This window comes from Lampetra fluviatilis, chromosome 49, assembly GCF_964198595.1.
Source record: "Lampetra fluviatilis chromosome 49, kcLamFluv1.1, whole genome shotgun sequence".
Taxonomy (NCBI): Eukaryota; Metazoa; Chordata; class Hyperoartia; order Petromyzontiformes; family Petromyzontidae; genus Lampetra; species Lampetra fluviatilis.
The window spans coordinates 6,674,621-6,698,429 of NC_136323.1; the positions used below are offsets into that span (position 1 = coordinate 6,674,621).

A 23,809-nucleotide genomic window follows, 5' to 3' on the forward strand; every position below is an offset into this window, starting at 1 on the left:
CCAGCCCAAATGCCGTTTACTTGTATAATCTGACTTTCTAACAGCCAAGAGGGTGGGATTTTTGCAATATGGGTAGGCAGCACTACGTGGTTGCAATCTCAGCCTTGTCTCGCTTGTTATTGCATCTCCAATAAGCACGGTTAGCTAAATACTGTAGCCAGCACGGAGCCGTTTAATAAGCAATGAACAAGGCCATGCATGAGAATAAGTGGGACCGAGGCACGCATTCTGTTTTTATTTCTCTCTGTTAAAAGTTTCCATTTCTGTTTTCCATGAATTGGCTATGACTTTTGAAATATTGTTTGGTCACTTTTACAAATGTATCCCAATGGTGACATCAGCTGAACATCACGAGACAAAGAGTCCATTTAGAAACTTCACAAAGCTTCAAATCAAGATTTCACAAAGTAGTGCGCGGTGCGAGTAAGAGTAGCCCATGGGAAGGGATTTCACACAACTTCTGAAAGATCCTTCAAGTGGCCTTTATATCTAACTGGACATCTGTGAAAAAGAGTTTCATAGCTCATCGGATTCCTCCGGTCTAAATACATATTCTGATTCTGATAAGACATGGCCTTTTGCAATCACTATTATGATTAATAAATAATTTGTTTTATTTTTCTACCTACGTGACTTCACCGAAAGAACCAAAGAGTATGGATTCCTGCAGTTACGAAAGCTTCAAATCAAGATTTATTACAATCTATTTTAACTCATCATAATACATTGCAATGTATCACTACCTGTTACTTCCTGCTCACCTGTGGGGGCATGCTGATGACATCATACTACCTATTGCAAACACCAAATATTGAACCAATCGGAGCAATCGCCTAATGATACCGGTTGCAACTATCAGCTAAACATCGAACGCAATTTTTTAAATGCTGTGGATTGCTTTCCAACACGCCAGGTGTGCTGAAGCCAGAAACATTGGCGTGTTTGGTCATGTGACAAAAAAAACTAAAACTTTATTTATTTTACTCTCTAGCTCTTTTTCAGAAGTGACCTGGCCACAAATGATAGCTCAACGAAGTGGCTTATCATGTAGAAATGTACAGCGGCCAAATACTCTAAACGAATGTTGATTTTAAATATGGAGAAAAAAACCAGAGGCCCCAGAGAAAAATCCACGCGGCCATGAAAAGAACATGCAAACTCCAACTATTTAGGCGTCAGGGTCAAGATCAGGATCAAACCCACGACCCCTCCTGTATACCAGGTGAGGTAGTTAACATCTCTCCACCGTGACAACTGTACGACACACATTGGCATTATACTGTGTGCCCTGACCCAAACATTTATGAATATTTGTACTTTATTTCCTTTACTCAGAAAGGGTCGCACTTTCCCATAGAATGTGCCAAGAAATCGTTTAACACGTGGCAGTCAATTTGATACATTTAATTTCTCAGAGCTGATATGTGGCCAAAGAGAGCGCGAAACCACATTTTTATGATGGTTTGTGTGCAGACATTGGTGTCCGGAGCTGAGACCATCAACCCACTACACTTAAGAAACAAGGTTTAATAATGGGCCCTTCTCAGTGGTACCAGCTACCATGCCCTATGCCACTCGACAGCTTCCACATAAAATTTCGATTTAAAGCTTTCGTGACTGCATGGATTAATATTCTTGGTTCTTTCGGTAAAGTCACGTAGAAGGGAAATAATAAAATAATGAAAATAAACCATAAGCTAAAACTCTCACGACGTTTCGGCCACAACGCAAGCAGCCGTCCTCAGGTTTTGGCCGAAACGTCGTGAGAATGAAATCTTATTTCGTTTAATTTTTATTATTTTATTATTTCCCTTCTACGTGACTTTACCGAAAGGACCAAGAATAAGCTTCCACATTGAATATGACTTCTTGATAGTTGAATAAATAACATTATTCATTTCAATACATTGAATTCTACGACATTATAAAGGAATCGGTGGCATATAAAAAAAAAATATCTGGTGGAAGGATGCATATTCTGACATACAGCCATAATGATCCTCATCAGCCACTGTCCAATGCTGGATGAAGGGCTCCCCATGCCATCACCATCCTTCATGGTGCTGCGATGCCACAATCCATCTCACTCCCACGCACCAACTGAGCTCATCGCTCACCTCAATGGTGGTCATCCTCTTGGACACATTCTCTCCTTTGGGTACCATTCCATCGCCAGGCTGGTCCATCGGCCCTAATTCCTTCCCGCAATGTTGTTTAGACTACGAACATTCGACTTACACACTTTCAGAGATACGTACAAATCTGTCCGTATGTCCAGTTGCCTGTTCGGACCGAGAGTCGTACGTCCAACCACCACGCGGTAGATGGCGGCGATTGTTTGGTGTCAAGCACTGGCTTATTTAGAGTCTCAGGATCCAAACAATGAAAGGTTTACTAAGGTGTCGGCAGCTGTTCACGATGCTATTGCCTGTTACAAGTTGATTTATGAAGAGAAGAGAGCAACTTGCACAGACATCTCTTGCTAAGTTTTTTCAAGAGATGAATCACGAGCATCAAAGATAATTAGCATCTAAATCTGCAAAACATGAACAACCAGTGGCATCTACATCTGCAGAACATGATGTACCAGCGGCATCTACATCTACAATAGATTATGCAACTTTTAAAGGCATTCCCCGTGTTTAGTGTACATGCCGTACAACATGTTTGGAATCGACAGGAGTAAAGTTGCACTTCCGAACAAATCGATTTACGAAGGGACCTCTGGCAACTAGCTCGTTCATAAGCAGAGGAGTCCCTGTATTTAGATTATGTTGCTGCGAAAAATGTCCAAATGATAAGGCACTTTGTCGAGGTATGGTTCATGACCAGGTCGCTTCTGAAATATAAGTTAATACCTCAGTGGGCTTTGTCTGCAAGGATGGGGATGATTAAGTTTAATTTGTATGTCTTTGGGTGATTTGTTTACCTTTCTTGTACTTTGCACAATCTTGTTGTTGCATTATTTGTTGTTGTAACGTTCTTACCCGCCCCGACTGGACATCTGTGAAAAATATCTTGATAGCTCAATACATTCCTCCAGTATTTACTACTGTAATGAGCCAAGAATATCTGTGTGTCCCGCGCGTGACGTCACTCCGTGTCGGCCAGCCCCCCTCATTAATACTCATGAACAGGTGACGTCCTCCACATGGACCCCCCTCATTAATAATCATGAGCGGGTGACGTCACTCCACATGGACCCCCCTCATTAATAATCATGAGCGGGTGACGTCACTCTACATCGAACAGCCCCCCACATTAATAATCATGAAGAGGTGACTCTTCCAAATGGACACTCTCCCACCATTCATAATAATTAGCTGGTGACGTCACTCCACATGGGGGGCCGAGGCGCCTCCTCCCCTGTCCTAAGCGTCAACTTACAGCCCTCACTACAAAGGCAGAACCCTCACGTCACGCGATCTCCGCAACGCTGCTGAGACATAGAAGTAAAAAGGACGTCATGATGAACAAGGGATTATAACCTTTAAATGATATAGGACTGTGTCACGGCGGCCTTACAAATTGCACACGAATTGATGCAGTGAATATCACGTCGCGGTTTGCTATTCGCTTGAAAGTTTCAGATCTACTGAAATACACCCGTCCTTGGGGAAAAAGGCTCGTAAATAAATATTATGATTCCGGTTGTGCTCTAAGATTTTCTTTAAAGCCAATATGATGTCCCATTTGCATTTGTTATCCCATCTATGCAATCCTCATCCTGTCCCTCATTATAATTCTGAGAATGCATCTCTCCACAGTTCTCCAAACACTTTCCAGCTTAACAGTACTTAAAAGTAATGTTTTCAGTGCGTCGCTGAATAAAGCATATCCAAAGGCATATTCACACGTATTTGTGTACAATTCACCTAACTGTATTTAAAGCGCACGTGGAGTTAAACACAGACGTGTATTACAAAATCAAGTGTTTCACTGTATTAACATACAAGTTCTAAGAAGAACGATACCTTGTGCCGTCAAAGCCAAAAAACACGTGTGTCTGCGTATATAAACTTCGATTTACTTTGTAAGCCTCTTTTTTTATCTCTCACCTTTGCAACCGTGCCACTGAAAGGGATTATAATGAACCCCTTGCAGAGGGGCAGGTACCGTGCTTTTCAAAGCAAGGCTACCGGGGCTTAGCTTATCTCAAAATTTTGAAGTATGGTGTGTGAAAAAAAAAAGATTTCGAATCAAAAACCCGCGTTTGTCTGCGCCACTCTGTCGGTGCAGAGTATACTTTCACATGCCATCGATTTTACTACTTTTCTATCCCCTATTCGGTTCTCTGGCAGTGCAGTGAGTGCACTTAAAAGGCCATTAACATGCACACTGGCGAGTGCAGTTTGGTGTTTAAAGACGACTTCAATAAAGGGATCTCTTTCAATTAAATGCGGCTAATGAAAAGCAATTAATGTAACCGCCACTGGAAAAATCCAACGTTATAGATGCATTACAAGAGTGGAAAAAAAAGCTTAATTCAACAATATATTAATGACTTAAGTCACCGACAAGCCGTTTCTATCTTCCATTGTGCTTATTAATAATGCACCGTGCATCTCAGTAGATACCATTGCATAGCCTGCCTTTGCTTCATCAAGATAAATAGACCAATGGCCATGCTACAAATGATGCAAACGTCATAACTAAAGTGGCAAGATCGTCCTAATAATACATGCGGTGGGGGGGGGGTCATTTAGAAGGTAATTATCTATACGTTTATAATAGTTCTGCTCACCTGTAGATACGTCGATGGCTTGACACAGACAATAAACTGAGCGCACCAGCGTCGTCCCAACGTGGATGACAAAAGTCAAGCTTTGTCCACGTACGTCCGACAACGCGGTACTACTTTACGAGCATTATCTCCCTTCTCGGGGAAGATGGACGCGGCATTTCTACCCCAGTTACACTCCTCGTCGGCTGTCATCCCATGCCGAAGTACAACGCCACTTTGTCATTAGACTAATGACTAACCCCGCATCTCTGCAGCTTCTGAAACGTACCTCCAGAATTGTGGAACTGCCCCCCAATTAAGTACACGCTCACAGGCACACATAAACCCTCACACTCATGCTCTTGTCCACATACACAAACACACAGACCGATCTAAAATGTGCCAAATCTGTAACTGAGAGATGGGTTAATATCGTTATCACGGAATGTCATCATACTGTCCCATGTTATTACTTAGTGGTCAGTTATAACACGGGACAGACACTCGCAAACATCACCTCCCGATTTGGTGTCCTTACATTGCTACGAAAAGTGCTGTTGGCAAACATCTGTTAAGGCCAGCACAACGCGCCAGTGTGTCTGTGTGCCCACCGCATTTAGTTGCCCTCATATTGCCCTGCTGTACGAGGTGCTCCTTTTGAGGCTGAGCTGACCTAGGCGAGGCTCAGGCCACAATCAAGATACCAGCTGCCCGTTGGGGGGGGTTGTGCGCGTTGCCAGGAATTGGAACGTGTTGTCTCCGCGATCGAAGCACAGTGCGCTAACAACGACGCCGTCAATCCCTCACCGCCCATACACACGCGCACACAAAGATGCCCCCTTCGCTCCCAGCCATTTCAGGCTGTTGTTGTTCGCGAGTGGCCTATGAATGCCGGAAGATTGCCCAAGGTGGTGGTGTGGTGTGGCCAGAAACACACCTGGTCGACTTTGTCTCCACGGTGCTGATGTTTACACATGGCACCAGGTACTCATTTAATGCGGAAACAACTTAGGGGAGACCCAGGACCGGTTAATATTCTCACTGTTGATGTCAACCGAAGCACAGAGCACGAACCACCCACGCCCATTTCTGATGTTTTGCACACAGTGCCAGGTACTCGTTTAAAGCGGAGTGCGCCTAGTGGAGACGGACCACCGGTTCAGACATTTGTCACTGATATTAGCCGTGAGTGGGCATCGAACTCGGGTCACCGGGTTTGTAGTGCCGTGTGCTAAAAACTACTGCTCCCCACACATAGACAAATATGCACAAAAACAAAGATCCCCCGTATAGCCTTAACAGACTGTTGGCACAAATGTTGTTAGCGAGCACTTATGAAGGCCGGCAGTAGGTGGTCAGCACCCTGCCCGGTCACCTTTGTCTCCCTAGAAGCAATGTTTACACACTGCACCAGAAACTAATTTGAGGCCGAGTCAATCTAGGGGAGGCCCAGGACAGGTTAAAACATTCGTGGTCGTGAGCGTGAATCGGACTCAGGTCGCCGGGCTCGTCGCTCAGCGTGCCAATCGCTACACTACCGCTTCCCACATATCTCCACACATACACACACACAAGGCCCTTAAAGTGCGCAGGATTTTGTTCTGAAGCCACCGATTGTTAGACTGATGAGCCCAGCATTGGCTGGGGTCACAGTGGCACCTGTAGGCGGAGGGGGGGGGGGGTAGCCGAGGACCACGCACAGCAAAGGTTCGCTGCAGCGTCAGTCCTTAGCGCCGGCAAAACGGTGCTCGTGTCAGGCCACGGGTGACCCGCACGACACCGTTATGGACTGTAATGACCAATTATAGGATAATTGTGCCAATTTAGGACACTTTTACATTGCCGCGGAGGAAAATAAATAAATGGCGTGTTTCTCAAATGCACATTACCGAGCAGAAGATATTTAAGATTTTTGTGACGGTTATTAAAAAAAAAACATTAAATGTTGTTAGGTTATTGTTTCGCGAGAGTAAAAATTGACCGGGGGGGGGGGGGGGGGGGATAATTAACATGGTGTACATGCAAAGTCGTTAAAACTCCTTTTGCCGTTGCTATTAGAACCGGCAGCCACCTCGACAAAAGAGGGTTGGACCACATCGTCACTCGCCTTTCTGTGGAGCTAATGATCCCACACAAAATGATCTTTGCAAATGCCCATTAAGTCTGAAATTGGTCTCTTGACAACAAACCCCAATTAAGAAATTATGAAAATCTTTTTTGCTAAAATGTGCACCATATGCACAGCTCCAGCATGTCGGGCTTTGATGCGACAGAGAGCTTCATCTTTTGTTGTTGCTGCGACAAAATCTACGTTTCTGTGCGTACTCGTATCATTTATTTCCAAGTGATAGGTTGTTCCCCGGGACCGTGTGCGTGTGGATGGGCCGCGTGCACGTGCAGATGTGCCACTATCTACAATGCTCGGCAATAAACTTTTTTGCGTGCGTGCATGCTCGTGCGTGCGTTCCGGAATAGCAATTGGGAAATTGAACAACCTTTGTGACATGTGTGCACACACAGAGCGAGCATTGGAGGAGGGGGGGGGGAGTGTGACAAAAGCATGTCCTTCCCTATCCCTGTCGGCACTGAATTATCCATTAAGAGCAAGAGCAGTGGCATAAATCCACATGTTACCCATTAGGTGGTGTTCAGCTGACCATTGTGCCATAACTCAGAGAGAGAGAAGAAATCAACTCGCTCCGATGTGCCGGGGACAGACGTCACTTTGCCATGAAAGTCCCGTACGCGCGGGGGGCGCCCTTGATGCCATCGATTAACATCACGCCGCTCATTTCCATGAACGCCCCCCCCCCCCTATTCCCCTTACTCCCTAATTCCCTCCCTCCCTCACCGCTTCCCCGCGTCGATATTTGCAAGCAAGATCAGAAGAGTCCAGTTTTGTTTGTTCGTGTAAACGCACATGGCCGCGCAAGCGGCGGCGGAACAAACCGGTGGTCGTTAATTTTGAAAAACGTGCGCCTCGTCTCCCGTGTGCAATGCATCGACGTTTCCCTCTACCCCCACCCCACCCCACCTAATAAATGAGGCAACACACTCACCGTAAATCTAGCCAAATCTATTCCATGCAAAATCAAAGCTGGGACCCTGACGTGAGCGGCGAGTGTCGCTTCGCAAATTGTTCCGATTGTAGATTGCGTTCGCAAAGTCATTGCCGAGCAAATCGGCGGGGCCACGTTGTAAGAGGTGTTAGTGGCACCCGTTGCGTTCGCAATCTTTGTTGTTGCGGTTGTTGTTTTTTCTTCTTCCCCACTCTCCCCTTCATTGCGCAGCCTTGACATAATTGCAACCGCTTATTACCAGAAGTTTCAAGAACGATAATAACTATCTTCTCTGCATTGCAAATTATATATGAGACACTTTCGACCGTGGATGTTTGACTTTGAATAATTCACTGGGTCTAAAAACAAGGGGTATATTGCTTCTCCAAATTAGCCGATGATATCACGTAGTCAGCAAGTCCACACGAGCTTATTTTTATATTAATGTTGTGGACGTTAGGAAGAAAACAAAACACGCTACGTTTCTTTTTAGAGCCGGGCTATTCCATGAAACGGCTTAGAATCATCCTAGTGAAGTGAACGATGGAAAAACTCCAACAACGGCGAAGCGTGTGCAGGCTCTGGAACTCATTTGCTTACGGAAATTATAATCTGGGCCAGAAATGTGCTAAAGCAACACCTGCTGTAACGAACGTCAATCTGCAGGGGGGGAAACTAGGGTTTCAATCTGGCTCAAGTCTTCCCGAGACCAGTTTCTCCGCTCCCCACACTCCTGAAGAATTAAGAGAGCTGTCACCACTTGTCATGTACTTCCCCTCTCCCGGGAATCCGACTGTTTGGTTACTTCCAGCGCTGCATCTATCCTCAGTTCATTCAATTGACACTTGAATTGCGAGGCAGTAACGCTGACCGCAATTATTATGTATTTTTAAACATCACCGTCGCTGAGCACATGCTCCAAGGGCCAAAATGCAAAGCAGCCAGCTAACAAACAACACTCTGGAAGACATCACTGAAAAATTGTTGTAGCTGACCCGGTCATGGTGGGCATCTGTGCAAAAACAGCTTCATAAGCTCATCGGATTCCTCCTGCGGCGGTCTAAGTAAAGATTCTGATTAAATAAACGCCGACACGTTTCAGTTTGCGCATTTTGGCTGTGAATTGCATGGCAAGGAAAGAAAAACTCGGCGATGCCGATCGATCTCAACGCGGGAAAGTTTGCCAACGACCGAAATCGTCCGTAAGGATTCAACATCAAACGGGAATATGTGAACATTGCCTCCTCTGTACGCCCGAGCATTCTGATATTTTATTGGATTGCTGTCCCGCCGTGCCGTAACGTTGGCAACAAAGAAGAAAAACAACAACATCGGCGCAACTTGAAAATCCTCCCGCTCTGCCCCTGCCACCCCCCGCCCCCACCTTTCCACCATTGAAAGACGTTTCTCTGCTCATTAATCAAGTAAGACGTACAATTAAACGCACTATGTAATTAGGCATTCTCTTGGGATCTTTCAGAAATTACTGTAAGCGCGATTAAATTATTTTCAAAATAAGACAGGTCCTTACATTTCCGCCGGGACCGCATTCGCCATTCCTAGCGGGACCGCCCCACTCCGTCACGACGACGCGGGTTCCAAACAGGCCCAGGCACGACACGGGTTCCAGACAGGCTCAGGCACGAAGCGGGTTCCAGACAGGCCCAGGCACAACGCGGGTTCCAGACAAGCCCAGGCACAATGCGGATTCTAGACAGGCCCAGGCACGACACGGGTTCGAGGCAGGCCCAGGCACAACGCGGATTCTAGACAGGCTCAGGCACGAAGCAGGTTCCCGGCAGGCCCAGGCACAATGCGGGTTCCAGACTGGCACGACACGGGTTCGAGGCAAGGCCCAGGCACAACGCGGGTTCCAGACTGGCCCAGGCAAAACGCCGGTTCCAGGAAAGCCCATCCACGGTGGCCTGAGATGTGGGAGCGCGCTGCCCGTTATTTAGCTCGCGCATCGATTGTCAAACGCCAACGGGCATTGGTAGAACCTCTGTTAAGGGTCAATTTTGTGGATAATTATGATGGTGGCTATAGCTGTGCCAAGGCATCGAGGACTTCGACCAGCTAAAAATGTCTGCACGATCATCAGCCACTTCTCGTTGAGTTATCATTTGTGGCCAGTTGGCTTCTGAAAACGATTAGCCCAATTTGGGCTTTACCTTGTAAAATTAAATTGGCAAAGTTTTAGTTTATTTCCTCTCAGTGATTTGCATACCTTTCCCATACTTTGCACCGTCGTTGTTTCGTGTAGTTTGTTGTTGTAACTTTCTTCCAGGATAAATAAAGAATCCAATTGCGACTGAATTACTGTGAGGTGCATCTCAATTGGACACAGTCAAATTGTACACGTAAAGCATACGTACGGACGGGACTTGTATCAATCCACTGCTGCATGACGCCCACCCCACTTCTCGCGTGTAGTGTTGGTTATTGCGCCATACTGCACCGCACTGGTCAGTGTGGGTTGGTGAAGGCCGAGGCATAGACATGGCAGCATAGACGCAACACAAGTAACAGTACAACGAGTAATTTTGCCGGACTGCCTTTCGCTTCCCACCATGTTGCCAAAACATGGTGGTCGCTCATTCCAAGCACTGGAATCTGACCAGATTGAGCACATGCTGGGTGATTTGGTCAAAACATTATACGTATAAATATATCGGACGAATCCAAAACAAATGTACATATAAACGGGGGGGGGGGGGGGGGCATAGACATACAGTCCAACAATATGTTTCAGCACAGCCCACCGCTGCCCACAACCCCTATATTGATGGGAATCAGAGCAGTTCACAAACGTCTGCATCATTTTGAATGAAATTGCCGTTGCAGAGAATGGACGCCTAAGCGTGCTACAACGCTGCTGCTTCTTGCAAGGATGTTGTTCTGCATTGTGAGCAGGCCTCAGCTACCATCCACTTGGCAAATAAGCAGCCTCCTCCTTTAGATGTTCCCTACGTATGAAGGCATAAGAGGCATTGATGTTACTACGTGAGAAAAGATGAAAACAGCTCAGAATGGCCCTCCGCTTGCTCGCCCAATTTGGCGAGGTTTAGATTAAAGGCGGTACATACTGTACGACTTTATTCAATGATGAATGCCGATGCAATGTACGAGCACATCCAAACCGCAAGCAGATGTATTACATATTCTTAATGGATCGAGATTTAACATGTCCTATTCACGTCCTATGAAAGTAACCGTAATTAAAATAGGCAAGGGCTGCTTAATAACAATTCTAATGAGATCCGACGCTGTCATTACCTCTCTAATATTATTTGCGATTTCATAATTTAAAAGTGCTCATATCAAAATCAGCTGCTGAAGCAAATTGGCTTTACATAAGATCCCTCTTTTGGACCAAAAAAAAAAAAGTTAATTACGTAAATTAGAACTATTGCTTGCAGCACCACAGTTTCGCTGCCTTTAATACATTAGGACATTATAAAGTGGCCATCCCTGCAGCTCATGCCTAAGTGTATCCCAGCACTCAACGGTTAGGGCTACCGTGACATGGTGACACTAAGGTAAAAGATGAATGTTTATCCTGATTTACCAGGTAAAACCTTAGGAGACCAGGATCATCTCGTTTTTCAGAGTGACCTGCCAGTTGGGGGCGATTATTGCGATGTGAATACTCCCATGAGTAATTTTCGGGGGGGCGGGGGGGGGAATGTCCAAGTTGGCAAATGTGAATCACATCTGGGTATCTTTTGACGCCCACTGTAATGCAGATGGTCGCTTGGTACCATCAGAGTTATTGCACCCGAAGTGTTAATCAGGACGACAGCTGCATTGGAACCACGAACCTCCACAACAAGCGGCTGACGTGCTACTGCGAGTCCGTGTCAGCGGTGCAGCCTTGCGAATTCTTGTTCATTTAGCTCCTGGCCTCAGGGCCGTCGCTGTTAGGAGCTCTGGAGAGCCCCTCTCCTTATCGGCGGTGGCGGTGGCAGTCCCTCGGGGTTCGAGGATGACGTCCATCAGGTTTGGTGGTGGCTGATGAGTCCAATTTTGGATCCGCAGATATTTGGGCATTTGGGGGCACCACGTGGTCCCAGGGTGGAAGTTGCGATCCGCAATGCCGGGTTGGCTTTGAATAGAGCCCTTCAATTGGACAATTGGCCTAATGTTCCACGGAGGAGAGACGTTTTGAGAGCAGACGGAGCACCGACGTGTTACCCTCATCACACAGGAATAACTGTACTCTTAGTTTTTTCGGTAAAGTCACGTAGGTAAAAAATGAAATTAAAATCAATAAAAATAATAAAAAATCACGACGTTTCGGAGGCAACACAAGTCTCCGCCATCAGGTGGGACCGTCACAGCCAGATTTGCTGTATCAAGTGATACCGTCACAGCCAGATTTGCTGTATCAAGTGAGCAAATACAGCAAATCTGGCTGTGACGGTCCCACCTGATGACGGAGACTTGTGTTGCCTCCGAAACGTCGTGATTTTTTATTATTTTTATTGATTCTAATTTCATTTTTTACCTACGTGACTTTACCGAAAAAACTAAGAGCATGAATCCTTGCAGTCACGAAAGCTTCAAATCTAGAAGGAATAACTGTGTCCATTTCTCCTGCTGGGTGGACAGAGACAGGAGAATTTAAGAAACCTTCCCAATGTTTCAACTGCCACGCTGGGAGATTGAACCGGTGACCTCTGGATTGCAAGTCCAGTGTGTTAACCATCACACGGAGGCAGAAACGCTTTAATTTTTTATAGCTATTTACAGAAAATGTTCTGATGTAAGGTTCACGGTAATAACCACAATGCCGAGTAATTGACTGCATGGTGGTTATATGACCTCACCTTTTTTTCACGTGAACTGACAGCTGTGCGTTATAAGCGCTATAGGTTATGAAGTCCCAGTGATTAGAATACTTATTGCATGTTTATCTTGAGTGAACTGCGGTTGGACAAAACTTTTCGGCAATCATCATTCATACTTCAATTACAACCAAGCATGAAAACAATACCATAACATTGCAATATACAATTACAAAGTTACAGATAATGATATCGCAATTATCGTCAGTCGTAAACTTTGATATCGCGTCATTAAAATTATATTGTAGCGATTCAAACTCACGATCAAGTTCAAAACGAATGTATTATTATTATTTGCGAGTCATTGGTAACTGGGCCTTGACCATCAACTCTCTAGACATGAGAACTTGGTTTAATAATGGGCAGCTGCCCGGATGCACACCCAGCAACTCAGCGGTGCCAGCTCAGTCGTCCGAGCCACTCGGCCACCTTCAGATGAAGGCGACCGAAATGCTTGAGAGTCAGAAACCGATATCGCGATCGTAGTCGGCGTGAAATTGGACATCGTACTGTGTCGCGAAAGAAAAAAAAACGACATCGCGGCAACTCCACTAGTGGGCACAGAGCAAAGAACGTGCTCAAGAGTTGAGCACAGAAGCTCCGCATTACCACGAGGGTTTATCTGCCCAAGAGCCGGGGCTTGTGTAGCGATCAAAGCTACTTGGGCCATTTCAAGAATGACAGGGCCAAGTGCTGGCCATGAATTTACACAGCTTGAGCGTCGTTTTGTTTGACAGCACCATGGCATAAAGTGGTGCCCCAGACGAGATTTGGTCTGGCACCCATGAAACAACATCACAAGAACGAAAACCTCACAGCGCACCGTCGAGATTTCGCTAAGTTAATGCAGTTGTCATACCAGGACACCGTCCACCATTATTCTTGGCACTGTATGCTTTATAGTATTAATATTTAACCACTGAAATATCGTATTAATAATAGTATTATTATCGTATTAATAATAACCACTGAAACAGGTGGCCCAACGGTAGAGGGAGCAGCTCGCATATCTGAAGGATCCGAGTTCAAATCCTGGCTGGGGGTTGACGAGGCCCAGCATCCGTCTGGGGTCATTTAAATAAGTATCACTTCGTGGGAAAAACAACAGAGGTTGTCTTATGATATACTCACACCTATCTATCATAGGAATGTGGAATTTCCACCACTGGCTCAAGGCTGTGAACAGCAGATGATCGCCACCGCAATGCTCATTGGAGCATTAAATCACTTGGACTGTTATTATTTCCTTGCAATGAACTGCATGCACTGCAAGACAGTTGTTACGCTATGCAAGTACGTATAATTTATTTCGCTCAGTACGTCGCCAACTGTGATAAACGGTCACACTGCAAATGTTTACGGCCACACCATAAGTCGCTGTGGTTGATATTTGATTCAGAAAAAGTTACGTAATTTAGCATGCAGACAGAAAATTTTGCACATATTTAAGCGTCAAGAGCTGAAGTCTCCCATAAAGTGTTTAGTTAATTACGTTGCTCTGTGTTTTTAACTGATCTGTGGGATTGCTTTCGTACACATTTTTTTACTCACAGCAAGATAAACAACGCATAAGGCTGGCCCTTATTTAATGACAAGCATTGAGAACTTACATTTAAAGCGATAAATCATTCAGGCTCTCAGCCAAGCGGAAATTTCAAAAGCCAAAATGTTCAAAAATTAATGTCATGTATTAAATGTGAATTGCAAAACCAATGTGCCTCGAGAAATGCAATCAGCCTAACAAACACACGCAAGCACACCGGGCAAGGACACAAAAAAACTGTGCAGGATTGTAGAACACGGTAAGCATGATGAATTGGTTACGTATGAATGATTAATTGTTCAGATAAATCTGCTGGTATTTTTTTTGGTTGCGTGCGGTTGCAAATGCCACGGCTCCAAAATGAGGGCTGAACCAAAATTCAAGAAATATGAGACACGCTGGGCTAAATGTCGACATGCTCTTTTAATTAAGGTCTCCCTTTACACACAAGGGCCAATTTCCTCCCATTTATATTAATTCATAAACGTGTTTGTTTAGGTGTTGGAAACTAATTACCAACAACAACAACAAAAAACAACCGCTTCCTGTTGCAGAGCTGCTATCTGCGAAATTTACAAACGTTTAAGGAGGTGGGGACACAATTTGAACAGTTTTCTACAACGCATAAAAGGGGGGGGGGGGGGGAATCAAGCGTCCAAATATGCAGCCCCTACAGTTGTACTTGTTTGTTCCGCTGCTGATGAAAATGTTTAAATTAGAGCACGCCATACGGAGAGCCCATGTCGGAGCTGTTTTATCCGACTATTCCAATTTGGACGGATGTCTCGGAAGACGTGGGAGTACTCACAATTTACTACATCGGAATATTTATACTGGTAGAAACCTCCTGGTTACACCAGCCCACAGGGGATTATTGTGTCCGTGCATCGTGCAGGGAGGGGCTGGGTGGGGTGGGGAGGGTGGGGAGGGGCTGGGTGGGAGGGGTGGGGCTGGGTGGGGAGGGGAGGGTGGGGAGGGGCTGGGTGGGGAGAGGTGGGAGAGGTGGGGCTGGGTGGGCGGGGTGGGGCTGGGTGGGGAGGGTCTAGCCACCCCGTGGTGCCCTTATAAAACTCAACGTTTAACCTACTCACGCCGGCTTGTGCCCGCCCTCACAGTCGGGCATATTTGCGGAATACACCACGCCGCCGTTGACCCTGGCCATTGACCGAGCAACCCAACGTTCCTACCAGCTCCCTCCGCAGGAATGTATTTTTTTACCGCAGGAAACCCATGAGCTATAGAGTGGGGCGGGTAAGAACGTTACAACAACAAACAATACAAAAACACGATAGGAGTACAGAGTACAAGAAGGGAAAAACAAATCGCCCAAACACACAGATACAACTAAACCATCCTCATCCTAACAAGTGCAACCTGCCAATTAACTACATGTGGTGTACGCATTCATACCGTTGGTGAACAGAGGCGGAGAGGGGTGTAATTTAGGAAACTCGCCCCCCCCCCCCCCCCCCGTTGTTTTAACTGTCGCCTTCTGAAATTGGAACCGGCCACCTCTGGATCGAAAGTCCAGTGTGCGAACCCAAATCCCACGGCAGCATCCACAAAAGGAAGGATGTAACAGTTATGTTAAAAACAGAACGCTAAATTCTGGAAAAGAATTAGGTACCGTAATGAAAACTCAACAGCCACATATGGACTGGCCTGCCATGAACAATTCGCATTCACAGTAACCCTGATGCATTAACACAATGGACTTTTAATTTTACTCAATTCCTCCGTGACCCCGATAATGGGCTGCTCTATGCTGGGAAGGCAAGGGGCAGCGTTCCCCAGCACTCATTGTGCAAGTTCAGCCAGGCTGTTTAGCAAGCCCTGCAATTATTATATTTTAATTCCGATAGCATCGTTGCCCTAGTCTTATACGAAACGTGCGTTGGCGACACAATGAAACAGGAATACGTGCGTATGTGCATGCGTGTGTGTGTGTGTTCTCAACCGGTGGGAAGCGGTAGTGCAATTGTTAGCGTGCTGCGCTCATGGCTAACACCAGTGACGATTATCTGAATAGATCTTGGGCTTGCCCTAGGTTGACTCGGCCTCAAATCAGTACCTGGTGCAATGGGAAAACATCGCCACTGTGGAGAAAAAAGGCGGCCGGGCATGGCGCTGGCCACCCACCCCCTCGTGTGCCGTGCTGACCTTCAAAGGTGCTCGCTAACAGCACTTGCCCCTACAGTCTGTCCAGGCTATACGAGGAATCTTTGTCTGTGTCTTCTCAACTGGTGGGGAGTGGGAGTGCAACAGTTAGCGCGTAGCGCTACGAACCCAACGACCCGAGTTTGATTATTCCGCTCATGGCCAACACTAGTGACAATTATCTGGATCGGTTGTGGGCCTCTCCTATGTCGACTCGGCCTCAAATGAGTACCTGGTGAGATGTGAAAACATCGTCACTGTGGAGAAAAAAGGCGGCCGGGTGTGGTGCTGGCCATCCACCCCCTCCGTGTGCCATGCCGGCTTTCATTGGGGCTAACAGCACTTGCACAAAAACATTTATTAAGGCAATACGGGGGGAGGGGGGGATCTGTGTCTTTGTCCTCAGTGGCCTGAGTTTTATTTACAGCCAAGGATGACGTCACTGGCGAGTGGTAGCTGACCTGGTTCAGCTGACCCATGCAGAGCAGCGTGGTGACGTATAATCAAACAATCCCACGTGAGCCGTAGGGAACAGTGGATTAGCAATAGCAGAAAATGACGAACAGGTCAAGGTGTATTCTAGACTTGAAGTTTTCGCGACCGCAAAGATCCACACTCTTTGGTTCTTTCGGTAAAGTCACGTAGGTGATTTTTTTTTTAATCACGACAATTTTACTTGCGCTCGCCACTGCAGGGAGAAGGATCTCCACAAGACGGGGGGGGGGGGCTATACAGCCCCTCTAGAGCGTATTTTGGCCATCTCTTCTACGATGGCCAGACATCTTGGGAGAGGTGGTAGCACCCACACTTTACCCCACCACACATGGCCTGTCCATTAATGCAGTGTAGTATACTCACTTATATTTCTGGGGAGACGGAGAGTCCAGCGTGCTAAACCATTACACCGTGGGGAAAGCGACCACCCACTAATACAATAATATAAAACGCATATTTCGCGCACGATTCAATAGATGCGTATGTCACGGGACACTGAAATCGATTTCAAATCGCAGAATCGTTCCGTCTTTACTGCAAATCGCAGAACACGGGCGGTGAAGTTATCGGGCAAAATATGCAAAAGCTGATTTGCAAGTCTGTGCACATCAACATTTAGTATCCATTCTGAGAGATTATTTCGGTGCGTTCGCGGTCAGTAGCACGGCCATCGATGGGCACGCGACGGCATTATCGCACGAACGCACAATCGGTTTGACCTTGGTCCTAATGGCCATGCTCACGTCCGATTGTCTGCAGCGCTCCAGTGCCGTATGCGCATCGACACATGCGAGTGGAGCGAGTCAACGCATTTTGAAAAACAGCACTCCGATCCTCAGCACTACGAGGCGACAGATTTGTGTGTGTGTGCGTGTGTTTATATATCTACATATATATATAAAACCAGTTTGCATTTAGAATAAATCTCCTTTTTATTTTACTACAGCCTGCAAAAATTATATCAGTATTCATTTCCAGATTATTGTTGTAATGGAAGAAGTATGCGCAGCGCTATTACTGAAACTGCCAAATAGGTTCCCGCGGCTGCATTATACGGCGTCGCACTGATATGCTGCCAGCCAGATTAGACGAGTGGACGAGAGCACGAATGCGTACAAATGAAATGGCAATAACCTTCAGCTATTCTGTGGATGAGCTGAAAAGCCACACAATAACAGCAACGCTCCATCCACGGCGCCAGTATAATAAGCATGTATATTGAAGCCCGTGACTTCTGGGAATATGCCTTACAAAACCGAACACCCTTCGACACCCGGCAACCGAATCGACTTACACACACACATATATATATTTTTAAACACAATTAAAATATCTGAAACCAAATCAACCTATTTTTATTTATGTATCTTTTAAAATATTTCACCCGCAAAAATCCCTTGAGGTGGAACATCTCATTTGCAAGGATGTGCAGGGTGTCAAGTGACACGTGGATATCCGTGGCAAACGCATAATGACACGTGTATAAACATTTTATATTTAAAACTTATACATTATGCATTTATGCAATGAATATCACCCCTAGTCAAACACACAAATACATATATTACAATGCGCCCGTTCTCGTCGAGTCTCAGACGCTAAACAGGGACGACCCTGGTTAATAACCTGTGTTACTTGTGTTTACCAAGCTTGACTGCGGATGAGACCCCACAAGGCCAAAACCAGCCCCCAGTTTGCTTGCTTAAACAAATGCTGCTTGATAATATTGGTCTGGAAAGCCAATATGCTGATGGACTAATATATAGTGGGTTTTTTTTGTTATATAGTACCGGGATGTGCGACCAGCAGGGCTTGCCATATAAACTAAAACTATAAAAAATATATATATATATCAGGTTAGGCCCACTGACTAACATAGCTCTTTTTCAGAAGCAACCTGGCCACAAACACTAGCTCAATCGAGTGGCTTATTCACTTGCAAATGTATAGCAGCCAAATACTCTAAACGCACACGTTTCTAAATGTGTAGAGAAAAAGCGGAGGACCCGGAGAAATATCCACGCGACCACGGGGAGAACATTCAAACTCCAAACGTACAAGGCGTCAAGGTCGGCTTCGAACCCATGACCTCCTTCATACCATGCGAGGGAGTTAACATTTCACCACCACGGGAATGTCAGAGGTAATGGGAGTGTAGAATGTCATCCCATCACTTGTGTGGTGCGTGTCCCCTGGGTACTTGTGCCTTCCTCCTCACAGGAAGCCAAACACTCAGGAATGATAGTTGGCCAACCATCGCAATGTAGAAGCACCCTCGTGAAGAAGGGCCTTGAGACACGGGAAGACTTTTTTGGGTACATGTTGAGCATAATGCGGTGGAGGGGTGGCGCACTTGTTAGTCCACTGCACCATGAACCTGGCAAGATGTTAACTACCTCGTCTGGCGTACAGGAGGTCATGGGTTGAATCCCGACCCTGACGCCTGCTGGTCGCGTGGATTTTTCTCTGGGACCTCCGGATTTTCCCTCCACATTTAGAAACACACTTTTAAGAGTATTTGGATGCTATAAATGTGCACATAAGACACTTCGCTGAACTATCATTGATGGCCAGGTCGCTCCTGAAAAAGAGCTACATAGCTCAGTGGGCCTTACCTAGTAAAATAAAAATATAGTTTATTTTAAATATTCTTGGTTCTTTCGGTAAAATCACGTAGAAGGAAAATAATAAAATAATAATAATAAAACAATTAAATTCTCACAACGTTTCGATTGCAACACAAGCAATCATCATCAGGTGTGAAAACCACAGCAAATTTTCTTGCAGGTGTGAAAACCACAGCAAATTTTCTTGCTGTGGTTGTCACACCTGATGATGATTGCTTGTGTTGCAATCGAAACGTCGTGAGAATTTTATTGTTTTATTTTTATTATTTCCCTTCTACGTGACTTTACCGAAAAAACCAAGAATATGAATCCCTGCAGTCACGAAAGCTTTAAATCTAAATTTATTTTAAATAGTTTAGCCATGGCTATCATTAATGGCGAGTGCTATCTGAACCAGTACTGGGAACACCGCCCCTTCAACAGCCTGCATCAAACCAGCATAAAGTACGGCCATGGCAAACACCCCTCCCCCCCACATCCGCATGACTAACACAGTAATACGAAATCCTTCATCTAGTCGTAGATTGACCAAGGCCTGTAAATGATTATAACCATCCGTGTTTTTGTTTTCCAAGGTATTTCTTGTCAAGGAATTGCTCAAAGTTTGAGGCAAGTAGCTTGCATCGGTTTGTCTTGTAATTGATACAAAAAAGTAAAAGCATGCCAATATAGCTAACATCACCATCCCCCCCGCCCCGATATCTCTGTAGCGGTACGTCAATTCTCACCCCCCCCCCCACCTCCTCACTTCCCAACAAAGCCTGTCAAGCCACGTTTAAGTGGGTCCCATTCGGCAGAGGACACCTCTCAAAAGCCCCAGCGTTTGGCCTCTGCGCTGCCAATCCAACGCGATAGAAGAGGGGGGGGGGTGGTGGCGGGGGCGAGAGGGGGGGTGGTGGCGGGGGCGGGAGGGAGGGAGTGAGGGAGGGAGGGGGGAGAGAACGACGGGTGCTCGTTGTAATTTAACGATCCCCGCAAGCGGCGGTGGGCTGCGAGGGAAAATGAAAAATTTAACGACCTCCCACACCAAGTGCCCCCCCCCCCCCCCAAAAAAAAAAACGAAACTTCAAATCTTTCGCCCAGGAGCCTGGAGGTGGGTGGGGGATTGAGCGGCACAATGAGGGGCGAGAAGAAAACGAACACGGGTGCATGAAGGAGAGAAAATGTAATGCAAAAAAGGAGAAGTGAATGAATGGGGCAGGTAGAATGCCTCGCAGCCCTTCGCCGAGCGCGATGATAAGGCGACGGGATTTGAGCGTTAAATGGGAAGACGGCAAAACAAACAAAGACGGGTGACCACAAAATTCGCACGCGGCAAATGACACACGTCGCTATTCCTAGCAGCTACGTTGGAGATGTTTTAGTTGGACGAAGGTACAAGGAATGTATCCGACGGTTCTTCTTGGTTCTTTCGGTAAAGTCACGAAGAATGGAAATAATAAAATAATAAAAATAAAACATAATAAAATAATTCTCACGACGTTTCGGCCACAACGCAAGCAGCCGTCCTCAGATGAAGAACAGGTCTGTCAGAAAGACAGCGTCTGAATGAACACCACCAGGCTTGGCAGCGTATATTTAAGCTGGGTTGGAGGGGGAAGAGCGCCTTGACAAAGGAATTTGCATATCAAGAGGAATTTAGCATATTTATGGGAAATGCAGGTATGTGATTAGTACTACTTGTGCCCGTGCATTATGCAGGACGGCTCTTCGAGTTGAGGCTTTTGGGATCCAATCGTACAAACCCAAAGAAAACACGCAGGGGGTCACGAAAAAATACTTCAGCAACAAGTGACTTTGAAGCACCGATGCATCTCAACTCTGTATTTCACTTTTCCTTTTTGTTTTCTGAATCCATGTAACCAGTTTAACTCAAGAAACAGCAGTGACAATCGAGGAAATGTTACCGTCAGCTGGCTTAAAGTCATCTGGTCCGATGCAGATAGCGGAACTGTGGCGGGCAACGACAGCTCAATCTCCAGACCATGACGAGAACTTAAGGTAAGAGCACTCGGCTCTTTAGGACCAAAGTCAAGCAAATGCAGCGGAAAATAAAACACAATTTCATCGCAATTTGTCACAATTTACCACCAAATTCGCAATCCGTGCATTGTTTTCCAGATGAATTGTTTCATTATATCAGTGAAAAAGTCAATACGCCTGCTAAATAATGTCCCATAATTCCTGTGAGAGTATGATGCATGTGGTTTGATGTAATTTATTCTCCAGCAAGGGCAATGCACCGGGGTATGGTCGACTTGTATTTGCTTTATGAATCCACGACATGGGCTCTTGTCCTGTAGGTATAAGGGGACTAATGAACCCTAAGCACACCGGGGAGCCAACATTATTAATTGTAGTGAAGTGTAAACACCTCGCATATCAGTGGAATGAACTAAAGCTGTGCCAGTTAAGTGAATCCACTGCAATGCAATTCAATCTATACCTTAACTGCATCGACAGTCGCCACACTAAACATAAATAATGTTGAAGATATAGAGGGTAAAAGTGCCTATTTACGGACAATGAGCAGGAATAGCGGTGGTGGTGTGGGCCCATTGAGGGCTCTGAGCAGAAATTATATTTGGGAGGGGGTGGGGTTCCTTTTCAACATATACAATTCGAGTGAGGTTACACAAAAGTTTTAGACAAATAGGTGTAGTGAGGTAAGATAAAATGTCGACAGAAAATCAGATGCAGTGAGAATGGAGGCGCAGACCATCGAGATTACAGTAATTGGCGTTTTATGTTAATTCACTCGTTATTTTTATTTTCATTATATTACTATTTGCATTTAAGCTGTTATTTGATGTTACACTGAGCTGACATTTAATGCACTCCCAAATATTTTCAAAACTCCACGGTCCATTGAGCTACTTGGGGCATGACGCTTTTTAAATCCTTTATATTAAGTTCACTTGCTTGCTTGCGCGCTTATGACCGTGCAAATCTTTCGGTCGTTTTTTAACCCACTTCCCGTGATCCAATCGAGCTGACATTTTGCACACAGACTCGTTGTGCGTGACAATTTATTTTCGTGAAAATTTTTTTCCAAAATTTTCCACTTTTCAGGAAAAAAAAAAATTCATATTTAATTTAAAATACCAATGTGATAAAAATGAAACTTTTACTCAAGAAAAACAGAAATGAATAATAAAATAAAACCGATGCCACGCATATAAAGGATTTAAAGTGAAAAACTTTGTTTTACGGGTTAATTTTTTTTCCCTTGGATTCCTGAATGCCTGGTGCCGCAATCAACCGCAGAACACCAGCTTGAGGGGAGCAGCACAGCAGTTGTATCTTGCCCAGGCAAGCATCGGGTCTCACACGACCTTGCCGAGCTGTTCATTTTCAGAGAGGATTTCTTGTATACAACCCATGAGCCACGTGGCTTTTGACAGTGCACCTCATCAGCAGCATTGCTTCAGAAGAAGCAAACTTCTTGACCGGATTCATCATTCAGTGGCCCATCGGCAGAGGCAATGCTGGCGAAGTGCCCGAAGGCACGGACGCTAGTTCGACGTAACACCATATCGCACGCAACGCAAAGTATGAATTGGTCGTCCTTGCGGAGCGTGTGAATAAATTAAATAAATAATCCATCCCCCGTAGAAAAGCATCTTCACGTGACAAATAAAAGGTCGTTCGGCCGATGGGCTGTGTGGAAAAAAAACGGGTTTATTTTAAAATCTTAATGTGGCAAGACACATATGGGAAGGCGGCATTATTTATTATGTTATAAACACGCCCCACGACGACCGTCAACTATTACTTTGTGCTCACGCTCAAGCCACTCTGCCACTCAGCCCATGCTTTGTTTCACCCCGTTAATTCACAAACACGGAAATGATGGCGTGCATCTGTGTGTGTGTGGGCAGCACCCAAGAGGCATCATTGCATTGCGCCTTCGACGCAGCAATCCTGAGGAGTTGCGCGCTCGCGCATCCGCGCATCGCGAGCATCTATCCACGCGTGAGCACTGCCACCTTCAGTCAATAAGTGACCGAGGCAGCTGCGAAGTGCTCAACGTGGCTTTACTCCCAGCGGGAGGGAGATATGACTGCCTCCCCCACTCTCCAACCCCCCCCAACACCACCACCTCCTTCGGTCCAATTACGGGATTTCTCTTTGTTCCTTTGCGAGCTGCATTCGAAGCTTGGCTGTAATTGCGGTTTACCATCCACTCCCACCCCTTCCACGAGTAAAAAACACCAATCTGCAATCTCATTGGGAAGCGGATCTGCCCTGGAAAATGAGCACGTGCAGAAATATAAGGCACAACACCAATGACGTTTAAGAGTCCTACCAGGGCACGTTAACAAGCACACACATCAAGGCGAGATGCAACTCGCAGG

The 23,809-nt window shown here is 45.8% G+C and overlaps 1 protein-coding gene across 1 annotated transcript in view; it reads right to left on the minus strand.

Moving 5' to 3' along the window:
• The window catches only part of CACYBP (calcyclin binding protein), a 111,418-nt gene that overhangs the window by 24,192 nt on the left and 63,417 nt on the right, over positions 1-23,809 (minus strand). The gene's annotated exons all lie outside the window — the stretch shown is intronic.